The 15,887-nt window shown below is 41.7% G+C and overlaps 1 long non-coding RNA gene across 2 annotated transcripts; it reads right to left on the bottom strand.

Moving 5' to 3' along the window:
* Positions 1-386: 386 nt before the first annotated feature.
* Positions 387-7,520, bottom strand: LOC148594987 (uncharacterized). Of its 2 annotated transcripts, none has more exons than XR_015913274.1 (3): positions 7,460-7,520; positions 7,075-7,175; positions 387-557 (listed from the first exon to the last, which is right to left on the bottom strand). It is a non-coding gene; the product is annotated as an uncharacterized LOC148594987 (long non-coding RNA). The 2 variants fall into 2 exon arrangements; XR_015913275.1 differs by lacking the exon at positions 387-557 and adding an exon at positions 5,038-5,126.
* Positions 7,521-15,887: the final 8,367 nt, after the last annotated feature.

Raw genomic sequence — 15,887 nt, 5'->3', positions numbered from 1 at the left:
TAATGCAGAATGGTAACATGGCTTTTTCAAAAATGTGAAGAATCTAAATGCAATTACAAGAGTTTTCTTCTGAAATACCTTATCTATAAACATTCCAAGTACAGGAGCTCAGTAGAATCTGACTTCAACTTAAACCGAAATGTTTCCGCTGTTGACTTTCTGCTGCTTTAGGAAAGACAGTAGATTGTATAGTTATCTCCCAGTTGTGGGTATGACCCTAAAACTATACAACCTACTACCTCATCCCACAGTGCAGGCATCTTCAGAGATGATGTAGGAAGAGTGTGACTTTAAAAAAGTCAAGGTAAGCTAGCTGTAAGACACCATTTACAGTATAAAATACAAGCAAGAAAAAGAATCAAAGAAAATAAAATCACTTCCCTCAAATATGCATTCATATTTACTTTAAGAGTAAGATTAATTTCAAAATTCTACCAATTGCTTAGGTCTTACCATATTCCATCTTTTGACAGTTAGCAAGTTGTAGCAGTCATAGCAACTATAATCATTAACTTTTCTTTAAAAGTACTATTCCTGTTCCACAAATGTAAACTCATCTGAAAACAGAAGAAAAAGTATTGGAAGCATTATATACAAAGCTGAATTTCTTCCTCTATAATTACAAGTAACAACAAAATCTAAGATCCTAACAGTGTAAACTACTTAAATGGATCATAATGATGCCCTGATGTTTATAATTCCAATCAAATATATATTTGTAATATACCATTTTCAGCTACCATAAATATTTTAATAGTTCAAAGAAAGAGATGTTTTGTATCTTCCTATTAGTCTGAAATTACATCAAGTTCTGAGCACAAGGATTGTTTTATTGCAGACAAAAGTTAAGGTTAGGTCCTACTCTCCATTTCATCTGTTATACCTGCTTTGTCAAAAAGCCACTTAGGGCATACATTGCTTTTAGATCAGAAACAAACAGGCTTTTCCAATTGATCTTGAAAATAATCTTAAAAACAGCTTTTGCATAAACATAGTTTAACACAAGTTTAAAAAAACAAAAACAACAACTTTGAAATCTAAATACTTGCCAGACAGACGTGATTAACAGTCCCCTTCTTAACAAAGACATCTTAAATACAGCTGGAGAGGAAAACTGATTATTTTGTCAATTCAATTTATGAGATTGAAAGTGTTTACAAAAATGCAGTTTTTTACATGTTAAATACATGTTTTACTAATACTTCATTCAAATTCTAAATTGAGATTTTCAGCCCAGTCTTCAAATAAAGTCTTGACAGAACAGCTCCTAATGCATGTTAATATTGTTGCCAAAAAACACCATGTATTAACATATTATGCATTAATATAGAAAGGAATGACATTATTCCTTGATAAGCATAAAAAAAGTACTTTACAACCCTCAACATTTTACTGTAGAATTCTTTGCACAATATTGATGACAGATTTTGTTGAACCACTCCTCAATCTTGCTTGTTACTTCTATAAATCCCATTATTTGCTTTTGTATGCCTCTCTGAGCATGTATTTTAGCATGCACAGATAGACACAAGCAGTTGCTGCTAATGCCCAAAACAGAAATAAATTGGAACAGGAGCCCTGGGAGAAAGTCACATCCTTATGAAACACTGCTACACATCTCATCCTTTATATTAGCTTGGGGGATGTCCTGCTGCCAGGCGTATTGCGTTCCCTGTTCGTGCACCCAGACCTCCCCAGGTTGAGAAGCAGAACTGGAGAGTGCTCAGGTAGAGCTCCCATCTCTAACTGGCAGAGGTAGCTCGCAAAGGCCTCTGTCCAGCGAGTCTAGCTGGAGACAGAGCCAGGTTGGTACCTTCAGTTTGTCACTTCGTTAACTTCATGGAGTAACTGTCTTACGTTAAAGATCTGTAATTTCAGAAGGAACTTCACGATGAAGCTGCTGACCCTCTGATGTACTGAAGAGAGTGTAAGTGCCTCAGAAACAAATAGCTAGTGTTGCACAATGCAAGAGGGCATGACAAAAAAAAAAGGCATAAAATTCTTAAAGATAATACTTCCAAATTTGCTCTTTTACACAACAGCAGGAATACTAGATTTGTAAGACTAGAAATCAGTGTTTCACACTTCAGCACATCTAGGTAAGTCACTTTAAAAAAAAAAAAAACACTTGAGAAGATGTATTAGACTTTATTATTTTTATTGACAGTAAGTCTTCCCTGGGAAATTCTGAAACTTATATTAAGATTTCAAATCACTTTCTAGCACCATAACTTGATTTTCCTGTCAAGTGTTTGCTATTTCTCAATTGATAACAATCTGTCTGCTTTCAGCTTCTCCAAACAAGTGCCTCTTATCTGATGTAGCTGTGCATACATTATTTATTATTTAAGATCAAAAATGTCCTTGAAGAAAGTATTATGAATTACCTACAATTGTTCTCTTAGGATTATGTACACTTATCTGCTCTGAGATCATAAAAGTGCTTTAGTCCATTAGGAAATTCTTACTCTGTAAATAATAATACACTGATCTTCTGCAAGGTATATCCCATCTTCTGGCTACTGGAGAAAAAGTTTTATCAGCATGGTACAGCTACCAGGTAGGTACCTGGTATCAATTTCTGGCCATTTTTAATAGAATTCTAATATTGCTAATTCTGTCTGCTCTCTTCTATTATTTAATCTTCTTCATATTAACTTTTAAACAGCCTTTTCTTGAATAGGTGGTTAAATTAATCTTCTGCTTTGTAATCTTTTTATAGTTTAGGACTTTTTCTAAGATATGTACTGGTGGGTTATTAGATTTTTCTAAAATCTGTATAATCAAGTCACAATGTCCTTTCAAAGAACGAGATCTCTCAGGCTTCCTTGGAGGTCTACCTGTATGCTGCTTCCCTGATATTGTGTGTTAAGCCTTTTTGGCACACAGCAAAGCACAGAAACTTTGTAACTTACGCTCCTGGCACAGCCTTTACTGATTTGGTATCTGCTAGCCACCCAAGTGAGTCTGCTCTTGCATCCATCCCTTAACTTACATCTGCCATCAGATCACAATAAGGCACACGGCTTTGTGCCACCTGCCTGCACTCGGGCTACTTCAGCAATAAACACTTGGACAATTATGAGATTTTAAACTTTTAAGTGAGATGTTTTTAATGGGGTTTCCTATTAACAGCTATGCTCAAAACATTTTTTTTTTTCCTCTGGACACCCATAGGTCTGTGCTTTATAAACCCCACGGCAGTGAAAGTGAAGGAATTGTGCAGCTGCAGGAATCTGCCACGGGGCTGAGACCAGAGGAATGACTTTGCTGCCAAACGTGCTCGCTGGAAGCTGCAGACTGCAGCCAAGGGCTGAGGCTCCAGCCTGTGCACGACGCTGACCACACGATGGAGCTCTGGGGTGCAGATTAGCAGCAGCTCCCCACTGTTTCATCCTTTAAATTCACTAAGGTCATCTCCAAGGGCATGGGGCTGCCAGACTCCCACAGTCTTTCAGGGAATGCCTTTCAACCGCCTTCTCCAGTGATACCTGGAGCATCTACACAGGAGTGTCAAAAGTGACACGCACAGACTGACACACTCAGGTTTGCTCAGGTGGTGGGTTTGGCTTGATGGGTAAGGGTTTGGGTTTTTGGGGGGGAGCGGGCAGGGTCTGTAAGGAAAACGGTATCATTAATGAAGACTTTTAGTCACCCTTCATATCAGTTTCCATCACTTCTCCCAGCTGTCCTATATCTTTCAACATGAACTATGCACATACTTCCTGACCTCTTTTCCAATATTTAGTAAGATTACTTCTATAGTTAACTGACACAAAAACTTTCATTAGGTTGACTGAAAAAAATCTTCCCATTCTGTATTGTTTTGAACTGTACCTTCCTTTTTACCCATAGCATTGATCTCAGTAGAGCCTTGCTTCTAATTTTTGTCCAGTAGAAGTGACTTAGAAGAATCTAAGTTACCTCTAGCTTTCTGAAGTGTTTTTCCATGCTTTTCTTCTGAAAACATGCTTTCTGAAACTGCCCTGAATTCTATAGAAAAAAAATGCAGAAGGCATTTTTTAGTGGCACATATTATAACTCAAGCACTTTTAGTCTGCCCTCCAATCAAACAGGGGAGAAAATAGCTCAAATGATGGTAACAATTCTTATTTACTACTCTGCTGAGGGAACAAAATGCAATTTTCTGGAAATATAACAAAGGTTCTGTTTCATCTTGGTAAGATCCCCAAAAAAGACAAACACTTATTCCCCCTGTTAATACTTTCCACTTTGAAGCACAGGAGAAGGCAACTGAAGCTGCAGGTGTTTGCTGAGGCAGTAACTTCTGTGTTGTCTAACTGTTTTAGGTATGTTTTGAGCTATGTTATACTGTCATACATCCTTTAGTTAAAAAAGAAAAAAAAAAACACTATGGCATTGTAAATTTGTAAACATGTTATTAGAAAAGACTTAAATACTTAAAATCAACTTTTAAAAATGCATGAATTTAAAGTGTAATAAAGTCAAAGACGAAAGTCATTAAACAATATATGAAGATTAAACAGATCTGAGATCTGGTACTTCATCTCCCAGCTAAATGCTAGGAGAGAACACACCTGCACTGAAAAGATGCATGGACCAAGAAGACAGAGGTTCTTTATAATGTAAGGCTTGCAGTTCGAAGTGCAGGGGACTTTTTAAAAAGTGCCCCTGCCAATATGTAAAAACTTGAGATTTAGTGCATCTGTATGGAGAAGGCAGTCCATTTAACTGGAATACACTGGAGTTCGTTTGAACTGGCATTTATTTACTGAGAGGAAGAAAAAGAGTACGAGCTCCTTTCAGCCCATGATGCTCTATAAATTTATAGAACTACTTCAACTCCAAGCATGAACAGCACCCAAGTGCATCCACATGGGTGATGATGTGTCCACTCCAGTGCTTTCAACCTCTTAGTATTTTTCACACAACAATAGACAATTAATACTTTTGTCACAAATAAAACAGCTTTAGTACAAAGCATTCTGATTCCAAGGAATCATAGTATAAATATTACCATTTTGTTGCATTTGCAATGAGTATGTTTGATTTTGATTCATTTTTTGATGGTATCAGAATGAACTTAAGTATCCAGAAACCATGGCTTGAAGGAAGTCACCACTCATGCACTGGCTCATGCACATCTCCTGCAGAAAAGCTAAGTAGTGACCATAATTAATCATTTTAATGTGAAGAAAACACCAAAGCAAGGTGAATCCTACCATGTTCCTGAATGTGTACTTGAATTTATAACCTTAGTATTAAGCCATCTGCCTATAATCAATGCATTATCATTGATTACTTCTGGAAAGGGGACTTCAGATGAGTTACGCATATTTTTATTTAATCCTTCCTATGCTGTTCTGAAGTATTTCAGTAGTTTATAGGTTAGAGATTGAGTCTTACTATATCTATTATGAGCAAAACATTTTTCCAATGATATGCACACTGTTTTTAGAAATAATTTAATACTTGATATAGACAGAAAACCGATCTGTGTTAGTGTCCAAATTAGAGCCTAATCATGGTGTTTTGAGAACAGAAACCAGGACATCTGTTAGATCCCACTGCATCACTACAGAACAGCAATGCACCTATGTAATTTTATTTGACAAAGTAGATTTTGTTTTAAATACTCTCTGGATGTTTTTAACCTTTAATAAATACCTGAAGTGTGTATACCCACATACACGAAAAGGACTTTGAGGGTACAGACTGTTGAACTTAGTTAGTGTTCAACATTTAAACCCAAGCTTAACTCCTGCAGACATGTTAATTCTAAAGCCTGTTAATTAAGATATAACAGAAAGAGATGAGTTTATTTCAGATTTAGCGTATAGTATCAGTGTTGGCAAAAAAAGAGCATTAGATTCAATTTTTATAATTTTGGTCACGTCTGCTTCAAGTGTACATTGACTCCCTAGATCTGTGTCTCTGAGGACATGCTACCAGCATGTGGGCTATGCTCATTGATTCCTACTCTAGTTGTTGAGTATTTCAGAATATAGATAATGAAGAAAACTGGAAAAACATGAGTTTTTTTTTTTTTTTGAATATGAAAACTTACTGAGAACACTTAATTTAACCTAAACATTTGCCAACATAAGTGTTCTTCTACAGAACAGCAGCTGATTAGGAAAGCTGCCCTGCCTATAAAGACAGCATGCTATGTTGACAACTTTTATGCATGATACTTGTGTATCTGTATAACTAATGGTTTGCTGAATTTATGTAAATAATAAATTGCTGTTCATAAAAAAATTACAAGAGTGCTGTTATTAAACTTCTATTGCCTGTAATAAATACTGGAAGCATTTTAATATTTTGCAAATTAAATATTTCCTTCAGTAACATGGTGAAAACATGGGCAGGTCCTCTTCTTTTCACTTTGGATAAGGGTATTGCTTTCTAAGTGGTAGAAAGAGCTTGGTCAACGCCTCCTCTTGCCAATACACAAAATAACTGATATAAGTTAATGTTGCATTTTTAATTTAGAGTATCACCCATCAAAAATACTCCTCCCAACAAGTTTAAGAAATAGAAAATACAATATGGGTATTAAATCCCTCTTCAAGAAGATGAACAATTATTCTTGAATTTATTACTATTAAAAGTTGGTTTCACTAACAAGACTGCATCAAGTTGTAAAACTAAATAATTTCTTGAGAAATTAGCCAGATCTACTTATTGAAATACTGTTTATGCTGCTTATATTATTTTAAATCAATCCTACTACCTTGGAAAGGGGAGATTCTCAGCCCTGCCTTAACCTTGCCCCTGTACCACAGCCCTGCGCGCGGGCCCGGGGCAGCGCACCCCCGCGGCCGCGCGCTGCCCGAGGACACAACGCGCGCGGAGGCGGAGGCGGCGGCGGGGCGGGCGCTCCCCGGCCTCGGGCGGGGGGCTCCGCGCTCCCTCCCCGCGGCAGCCCCCGGGCCCCGACCAAGGCCGGTCCGCAGGGACGGGCCCCCCGAGACCCCCCCGGGCTCCGCCCCGTTACGGCCCCCCCGGGGGGGGGTCGCAGCTCCCTCCACCCCCACCCCGCGGCCAAGGTCTCCCCGGCCCACACACTTGCTAGCGGAAGTAACGTACCAGGGCGCTGACGGCATCCGCGGCCAATGGGCGGCGAGCGGCGAGGACGAGGGGCCACTCAGGAGGGCCCGGGGGCGGGACTTCCGGGCCTTCAAGTTCGTCTGGAGAAAAGAAGGGGGAAGATGGGGGGGGGGACGTTAAAAAAAATAAAAAAAGGCCGAAAAGCCGCGAAAACGGGACGGCCCCGGCGCAGCCCCAGGGGATGGCGCCTCCCGCGGCCGCCCGCGCCCCGCCGTGGCCTCAGCCCGTGCTCGCGGTGCAGCGGCAGCGGGCGGGGCCGCGGCGCCCCGGGGCTCGCCCAGCGCCCCGCCCCCCCGCGCCCGGGCCGCCGCGGCCCGCAGGGCCCCACGGGGCGGCGATGGCGGCGCCGCGGCCGCCCCGTTACCTGCCGCGGGGTGACCCGCAGCCGCGCGGGACCCGGATGGAGTCGCGGCAGCTCCTGCCGCCGCGGGCCGCGCGGCACCATGGGAAGGGACGACGCGCCCCGCAGCGCGCGCCTCATTGGCGGAGCGGCGCCCCGCCCCGCGCGCCCGTGCCGCTGGGCGGGACTCCAGCTGTCATTCACGCGGCGCCGCCACCGCCCATTGGTCCGCGTCAACGAGGCACCGCCTCCACCCAGCATTCTCGCCTCTGACTGGGTGGCGGCAAAACGGCCCCGCCCCCTCCGCCATTTATTCAAGCGTCGCTGCAGGGTATCCCGAAATGGCGCCCCCCGGCGGCGGCCGCGGAGCCTCTCGTCGTGCCGAGCGTCGAGCGGGGCCGCGTGCGCCCGGCCCCGCCTCTGCCAGGCCGAGGCCTCCGCTTCCCCGCGCCGGTGCCTGGTAGCGCGGAGGGGCGGGGGTTCCGCGCCGAGCCTGTCCGCTAGCGGGCTGGCGCGGGCGCGTCAGAGCTCTCCGTTTGCGGTAAACGCAGCGCGTGCGTGTGGCTCCTCCCAGGAGCTCCCGTTTTCCTCTTGCCTCCAGCTCCGCCAGGCTGAAGGCTCCTCGCCTTCAGGGCTTTGACCCTTCTGCATTCATCGTGTTCTGCAGTAGTGTGTTTAAAAAGATGATTCACTTGGTAGCGGAGCTGGAGCCTCATTCACTTTGCTGATAGCTTTCTTTCGCAGGTTGGACTCCTGTGAGTTGGGAAGCGCCAGTGGCAGCACTGTGTGCTCATCCGTTCCCCTCCTACGTCTTCATCCTTCCCTACCCTCCGGTGAAGGCTCTTGCCGGGACCTGGGGCTCGCTACCAGCCCCCTCTTGTAGGTGATCCTTCCGTTAATGTTGCTGGCCTGTGTGGGTGGATGTGGTGACCTTAGCGTGTCGGTGACACTCCGGGGTATTGTCATCATCTTGTCAGTGTTGTGTACGTTTCTCTCTAGGGCTGAATTGTTTATTTGTATCAAATTGTATTTGAATTTTATCTAGTTCTGCCTCAGAAGCAGTTGACTTAAGACTGTTATGCAGGTTTGTTGGTAGCTTAATCAAACTACCTTTTTTTGGTTATATTCCTGATGGATTCCTCATTGTGTTGGTGTTACTCAGAGAGTGCACGTGGAAGTCTTTCAGAGCAGGAGTGGGTCTTTCAGCTTGTTCAATATGTTTTCAATATCAGAACCTTCTTGAGTAGTAATAGGTCAGGGAGGGAAACTGTGTGTTTAAAACCACTTCAAACATGTCTCTTTTCTGTGTCCCTTAATTTTCTTAAGGTCATTAGGATGGAGCAAGCCTGTCCTTATTCCATCCTGAATGCCCAGAGAAGTCTGCTTAGGTTATTAAGTAAGGGTTTTCTGTTTTCTTCTTTTGGGGGAGAAAAAATAAAATTAGAAACTTTTTTTTTTTAGTTCTTAATCTCTGTGAAGTTTACCATCTGTATTCCTTTTGCGTGTGGTGAGCTGCCTCATTTCATGCAGAGCGAAGCAGTACCACGGCTGTTAGGAGGGAGCGTGTTTTGTCCTCAGCGAGGCGCACGCAGAGCAGATGCATCAGCCAGGGTCTCTCGGGCAGCCTTTCTGCACGTGGAGCAAATGCAGCAGCGATGCCGCAACAGCCAAAGCCGACCCCACATCCCACACAGTAAGGCTGAAACACTGCCAGCTGCTCCATCACTTTTTAGCCCTAACGTGTAGGTATTATCTGACAAATCCTGTCATGGATGCAGAGCTTACAGCTCGTGTCAGTAACAGAAACTTTGATCAGGTCACGTCTGTGACGCCTGGCACGTCTAAGGGTAGCTGCTGCAGTTCCCCTGCAGGTCACAAGATGGGGTGCGAATACCCAAGAAAGAGACAGTCCAAGGAAATGTTCTGCAACAAAGTACCGTCTTACCAGGCATTTTGCGTGGGCACAGTAGTAATTCTTGCTGGCACAGGGATAAACTTTGTCAGAAGCAGTAGTTATGGTGTGTTGTTTTTCACGAGTCGCATGCGTGCCCTGAGAGGCGTTTGTGGCTCCCGGGTCACACTTGCAGCATTTGGGTGTTACAGGGGCTAGAGCGGGTGTTGCTGCAGAGCGACGCAGCGCCTGGATGTGCTGATGGAGCGAGGTGCTGTAATAAGAAAGCTGATTCCAGCTATCAGATACGTGAGTAGGGGTACACAGGCATTCCTCAAAAATGAGGCATTCTATAGATGACACATTTATTTGTAAAGCAGGAAATACTTGCACAGTGACGCTGCTCTTCCAGGCTGCCACTTTGCCAGATGCGCCCTGATTCACTGGCGGCCGTTGCTCATTTTATACCCATAATTGGAAAACGTTACTGTTTTTGGCTGAGAGAACAATTCCACGTTCTGCCTAATCAGACACCAGACAGTTACTGAAGTGTCAATTTTTCTTCCCAAAATGAATTGTTTTATCACTTTTTGATTAGCTGAAGTGTTTTATTAAGAAAGGCTAGTCCATCTGTATTACTGGAATGTATACAGTGCTGGACTGGAAGGGCCATTTTCAATAGTACTAACTATTTTAAAAGCAGATTGAAGGACACTGAATCTGTGTGTCTTGAAAAGTGATTTCCTAGGAAGAGCCTGTCAAAGTGTGAAGTAGTGCCAAGCACTACTTCTCTCTTTAGTCTTTATTTCTTTATGACAGGTAGGAATTGGAGAGCCTAATTCTCCTCAGTTAAGAGTGGATCATAAAACAGAAAAGGTAAAGCAAACACTAGGCAAATGCAGTTGGTGCAAGCTCAGAAGAAGAGAGTTCAGATGTATAAACCACCTTCTGTGGTTAATCTATCAAATTAAATTCTCTTGGAAACTGATAATGTAGAAGGTCTGAGTTCTGACTGTAACTGGTAAACAGATGCGAGTTGGTACCTTGCCATTAGCTGCTGAAAACTTCTGCATAACTTGAGCTTCAGTTACATCAAAAGAAAAAAAAATAGAAATGACAGCAAAGCAGTGCCGAGTAGTTGATGATTACAAGTTGCAGCAGATAATTACAAGTTGTAACTTTAGTCTTCTGAAACTCTGCTTACTTTTTGAAAACAAATTTCTTTACAGTTAAAAAGCATCTCAAAGTGTCTTATGGTAGCACCTTAACAAGCCATAAGAAAGAAGCACTTAATAAAAAGGGCGACAGTGTTTGTGGTTGGTCCCAGTTGTATTCATTCTGCATGACTGACATGCAGGCGAAAAATGCCAGTGCACATGTGTCTGCTAGTTGTACAAAGCTAGAAGGCAACCAAAATGCTGAAGAGAAATACATCAGAAGAGCTGACAACATAGCTGACAGGCCCCTCAGCCTGTGAGTATGGAAGTGTTTGATCCCAAAGCACTGGAGATAGTGAAACCTGTTGTTTTCTGTTTTCTTTTTTCTTGTGTTGTGTTTTTTTTTTTTTTTTTGCCTGTTACCTAGTAATGTGCAAGTTACAGTTGATGCTTTTTTTTTTTTCCCCACGCACAGTTAGGTCATTTGTGTATCTTGTGATCCTTTAAAAAATAAATAAAACCCTTACGCTTCTCCCTGTTCACAGTGAGCGCTTGGAGAAGATCATCGTGAAGCTTGTAGGAACTTGACACTCTTTACAGTTGGCATCTTTCAAATAAACTGCATTGGAATCGGTAAAGTTTGCAAGGAATTAGATGAAGATGGATGGACATATAGCTTAGAAACCAGACTGAATGCATCAGCTGGAGTTTGGTGCAAGATCTGTGTCTTCATTAAGCACATGCAGTATAACAGATACCAAGAACTAATTCTTTGGTGCATGTGAAGTCAAAATTGTCATATGTAACTTCCTGAAATGTGAAGGAATAGTCAGATGGCATTTTTGGTGAATGAATGTCTGCTTGTGAATTAAAGTAGGTAAACAAAGGACAAGTGAGTAAATTCTGTAATGTATTTTTTTCTAAAATTAAAATGTGCAGTGTGAACAGACATTGCTCTGAGGAGCAGATAAGTCTTTGTATTAATCAATTTAAAAATTAGAGAACTTCTTTAAAGAAAAGATGGTAATTAGGCTCTGTACCTGTCAAATTTAAAAGATGAATTTCCTTTTGCCCAGGTTCCTATAAAACCTTAGTGATCTGTATTACAGTGCCTTAGGCTGTTCTCCTGCTGCCTTCCAAACAAATGCTGATTTGTGCAATAAAGTATGCAACAAAGCATGCAAGTTAAATAAATCTCATTCTATTTACTCTTAAAGGTGGTCTTTATTTGTTTTATGGACTATGTAGGCAGCACATATGACTGGGGATTAAAGCTAAACTTCAGGAGATGATAGTACTTCAATTCACCTTTCAGCAAACATTTAAAAATAATTTTTCAATGCCAGTGCTTCCGTTAGTGCTGCGGTGTGGTGGGGGTCGTGTTCTCAAGCGGATCTTGGTTCGCGTCGTTTGACTTCTGGAATAGTCGTAGCACTTGTGTGCAGAAGAACTGGTCGGGGCTCTGCCCCGCGAACACGAAGGCCGGGCACTCGGACCTGCAGAGCTCGCTGGGCTCGGCGGGGCTCGCCAGCGTCTCCTCGCACGTGATGGACAGGTAGTCCTGGATGTTGATGCCTTTGATCAGCTCTTCAAAATACTGTCTCACTGAAATCTGGTACTTTGGCGGGTCCTGACACACGGCTTTTCCTTCTAGCATTTTTTCTATCTTTTCCCTGAGCTTTTTGTCCTCTTGTAGAAATTGGGCAGAATTTAAGTGCTGTTCCAGGAGATTCTTCATTTGCAGATAAAGCTGTCCAGGAGCTTCGGTTTCATTTGAGAGTACTTGCAGTTTCTCCAGTTTTGTAGAATAGTCGTTGTGTAGCTTGGATTGCAGGTCTGCCATTCTGTACCTTATCCCTTTCAGCAAACTGCTTCCAACTGTGTCGATCATTATTTTGGTGTCTGTAGCGTCTGCTGTTAGTTCATGAATCAGCTTTTCGGTTTCCTGTGTGAAATTGATGGTAAGTTAAGTAGTGCATCATAGTGGCCATGAATGTGTTCAGAATAATTAAGTGCATGAGATATTTACCTTTCAAAGAAACATTGTACCTAGGTATATAGGGCAAGATCTGGGCTCCTGAAGCTTTTCAGGTTGGGAGCGATTAGTGTTCAAAACCAAATTAAAATATAAGTAAATACATTTTGAAAACTTTTGGTATTTTGGTGCTAGGTTGGAAAGAGAATTGAACTGCAGGCCCTTTTTCCAAAATTGTTCTCTTGAATCATCTTTCCTTGGGAATATGATTTGTTTTCTTTAGGAAGATCTGAAAACAACTAAAATTAAAATGGGCTGAAAGCTCCTTTGCAAAGTAGCACTGAGGAGAGCCGAGGAGGGGGCTCTGCAATCAGTGCACTGAGAGAAGCTATTTTACTGTTGGCTTTGCATATCTTTTTCTAGGAAAGCAGCCTATTTGCCCATCCTGGGATGCAAATGAAAACCCAGTGCCTTTTCAGTGACGTTGTCTTTATGGAGTTGGGAACTGTGGTCAGCTGCATCGCATCTCTGCCAAGGTCAGTACAGCAGGGAAGTCATATGGCAAGCAGCAAAGCTTTGGAGATGCTGCCAATGAGCAAGATGGGAGCAGAGCATATCAGGAATTTATCTCAGCAGGTCATAATTGATCTTAGCAGGTTTCATCATCTATTTAGTGAACATTAATTAATTGTGCAAATATTATAGGCTATATCTAGGTGAACAAAAGACAAAGAGTACGTGGTTTGGCCAGGACTACAATACAATCTAAATTAGGGTTGGGATGCTTTCTTTTTCTTTCTGCTAAGCCATTTTAATCACATACAACCCAACCCTCTTTTGACAATCTACAAATTGAGTATCTAATATTAGAATTAAGATGCATCTCTAAATCTCTAATCTTCTGTCAAACATCCATTTAATTTTGTTAGTATAATCTCAAATGAGTGTTTTCTAGTATACCTTCCTAGCGTCTTCAGATTTCTTATGCACTAAGTGTAAATTTTTTATAAATGATTTCTTTCTGGTATTGTAAACTTCTGATACTTTCTCAACATTGTGATGCTTGTGTTTTCCAAAGAGTTTGCAGATGGCACATATTGGCTCATCATCAGTCACACACATCTGAGAAGAAAAAAAAAATACATAGGGGGTTAGTATCTGTATTTAAGGCATGTTGCCCAAGTAGCCTGTTGTTCTGTCTGCTGTTAGATACTGTTAGAACTGCCAAAACTGAGTTTTGCTGGTAAAGCTGAAGTGCTTGTCTTCTCTTTTTATTCATTTTAGTGTGATGCCTAAAAAGGGCATCTTGTGATGCTTGTCTTGTACAACTTGGTCATGATTTTTAGGAATAGTGTCAGTATTGTATTCAGTGTTGTAACTACAATTCAGAATTGTAGCTATTCTGTCTACAAGACTATATCTGAGTTATAGATATAGCTGTTATAACTGATAACAGTTTTACAAAGGCTTTTTTGAAGTTTCTGAAGCTGCCTGCTGGGATTGTAGAAGATTCCCAGTTAGTGGGTTGGATAAAATTAACCTGGGTAAGAAATTACTCAATCTGTTATTCACTCTTTTTTGTTGTTTTGTTGCAACTTTGGAATAAATTGTTATAGTTTAATTTTGTACAATTTCTTATTATAAGAACTTCCTTATATATAAGGACATTAAGTATTGACCTTTCTCTAGATTTTCTAGCACATGCATTTTGTACTCAGTGTGTACTTAACGTTTACATGAGAGAGAGAAAATTACTAAAAAGAACAAGGATAAATAGCAATTCATACCAAATTCAAGCTTTCACCATGTTCTTCACACATTTGCGACAACTGTGTTTTCTCCTGATTGTGGATTTTTTCAAGCTCATCTTTAAATTTCTCTATTATACTTTCAACCAGACTATTTCTTGGCAATCCGACTAATCCTCTGCCTCTTAGGTAAATGACCTGTAAGTGAGAGGAATAGTGAAATAGTTTGAGGAATGTAGGAGTGCTTTGTTTTCATGACAATTAGTATAATGTAGAAAAAAAAATAGGCATCATTCTAGTTGGTATTTACATTGTTGTGATTATATTTGAGATGAAATATTGTAGGTGGCTCATCTAGGGAGTGGTTTCATTCAAAAGTGTGTTTTGTAACTCTAAGGCTCCTAAGTATCAGGTGGTCGTACATTAACTTTGTGTGTGAAGTGCCTACCCCAAACTAGTGGGAACTGAATTGTTTATTCTGAAATACAGAATTCAGGAAATTAAGTAGAAACAACCTCAATAGTTTTTGTTAACAGGTAAAAACTGTATTTTTAAAACTTTCATATTCAGAGATATATCCTAAAGGCTTTATGAGAATCCATTCCTTGACATTCTATTGAAGTCAGTAGATTTACTTGCATCATAGGGTAAGGAATATAGGTGTTTTCAATTCTTACTGGATTCGAATTGTGCCTCCAAAAGGACTGAGAAGACTTTGAACGCTGTGTATTAATGGTTGCAGAATTTATCCCTAAGAAAAGCTTTCATAGTGGGTCTCAGTGAAGTCTATAAAATGTGGTTATTAAACCAAGTATGTTTCAAATTAAGTCATGCTGATTCTGAACTGGAAAGAAGGGTAACTAAATACATCATTTAGTCAGAATCCAGGGAAATGTTTAAACAAGATAGTATAGAGTATTTGCACATCTTCCTTGTGTAGGAGTTTAAGAATTGCGAGGCCAGGTTCCTGTGTTCAGAGACCGATAATGTGGATCCTGTGCTTGTAGGTGCAATTGCAAACAACTTGTTGCATTCTTGTCAATACACTGTGGTGTTGAATTCCCTGCAGGAATGTGGTCCTCCAGTGGAAAGCTGGGGCAGATTAAAACAGAAGTTTTCTAACTACAAAGTGTCACATCTGCTCACCTCTACATGCAAAGAATATGGGATAATTTCTACTTACCTTTCTGCACAGAGGGCAATGGAAATGCCCATTGACATGGTTGCAGTTTTGGTGGATCAGGATCTTTTCCAAGCATGGCTTGCAGAAGTTGTGTGCACACGACAGGACCAGGATTGGTGGCGTGAACAGGTCTAAGCACACGGGGCATGAGAGCACCTCTCTTAGAGTCTCCATCGTGCAGCTTCAGCGCATGAGGAAGACCCTTTCCTGGCCGCTGTCGGGAACAGTCCCTCTTTGCCGGCAGCCATCAGCTCCAGAGCTCTGGAACACGTCGCCTGGGCTCTGCAGGAACATCTCCATGGCAGCAGCATCAACAGATCCCTTCTGAGATGCTGACAGGATCTCCTGCATCCCTGATCACACTGAGCACATGCACAAAATCACCAGAAAGTTCTTCTCTTGGAACACCTGGGTCTTGATTTAAGCACTTTTTGGGGTGTTTAACACTTGTTCAATCAATGTCTATTGCTGTAATTAGAAAGGGTTTGCATGTCAATT

Source organism: Tinamus guttatus, unplaced genomic scaffold (assembly GCF_059628265.1).
Source record: "Tinamus guttatus ecotype Peru unplaced genomic scaffold, ASM5962826v1 Tinamus_guttatus_pri_ptg000169l, whole genome shotgun sequence".
Lineage (NCBI taxonomy): Eukaryota > Metazoa > Chordata > Aves > Tinamiformes > Tinamidae > Tinamus > Tinamus guttatus.
The sequence above is the reverse complement of the archived record's forward strand: the minus strand, read 5'-3'. Positions and strand labels throughout refer to the sequence as shown.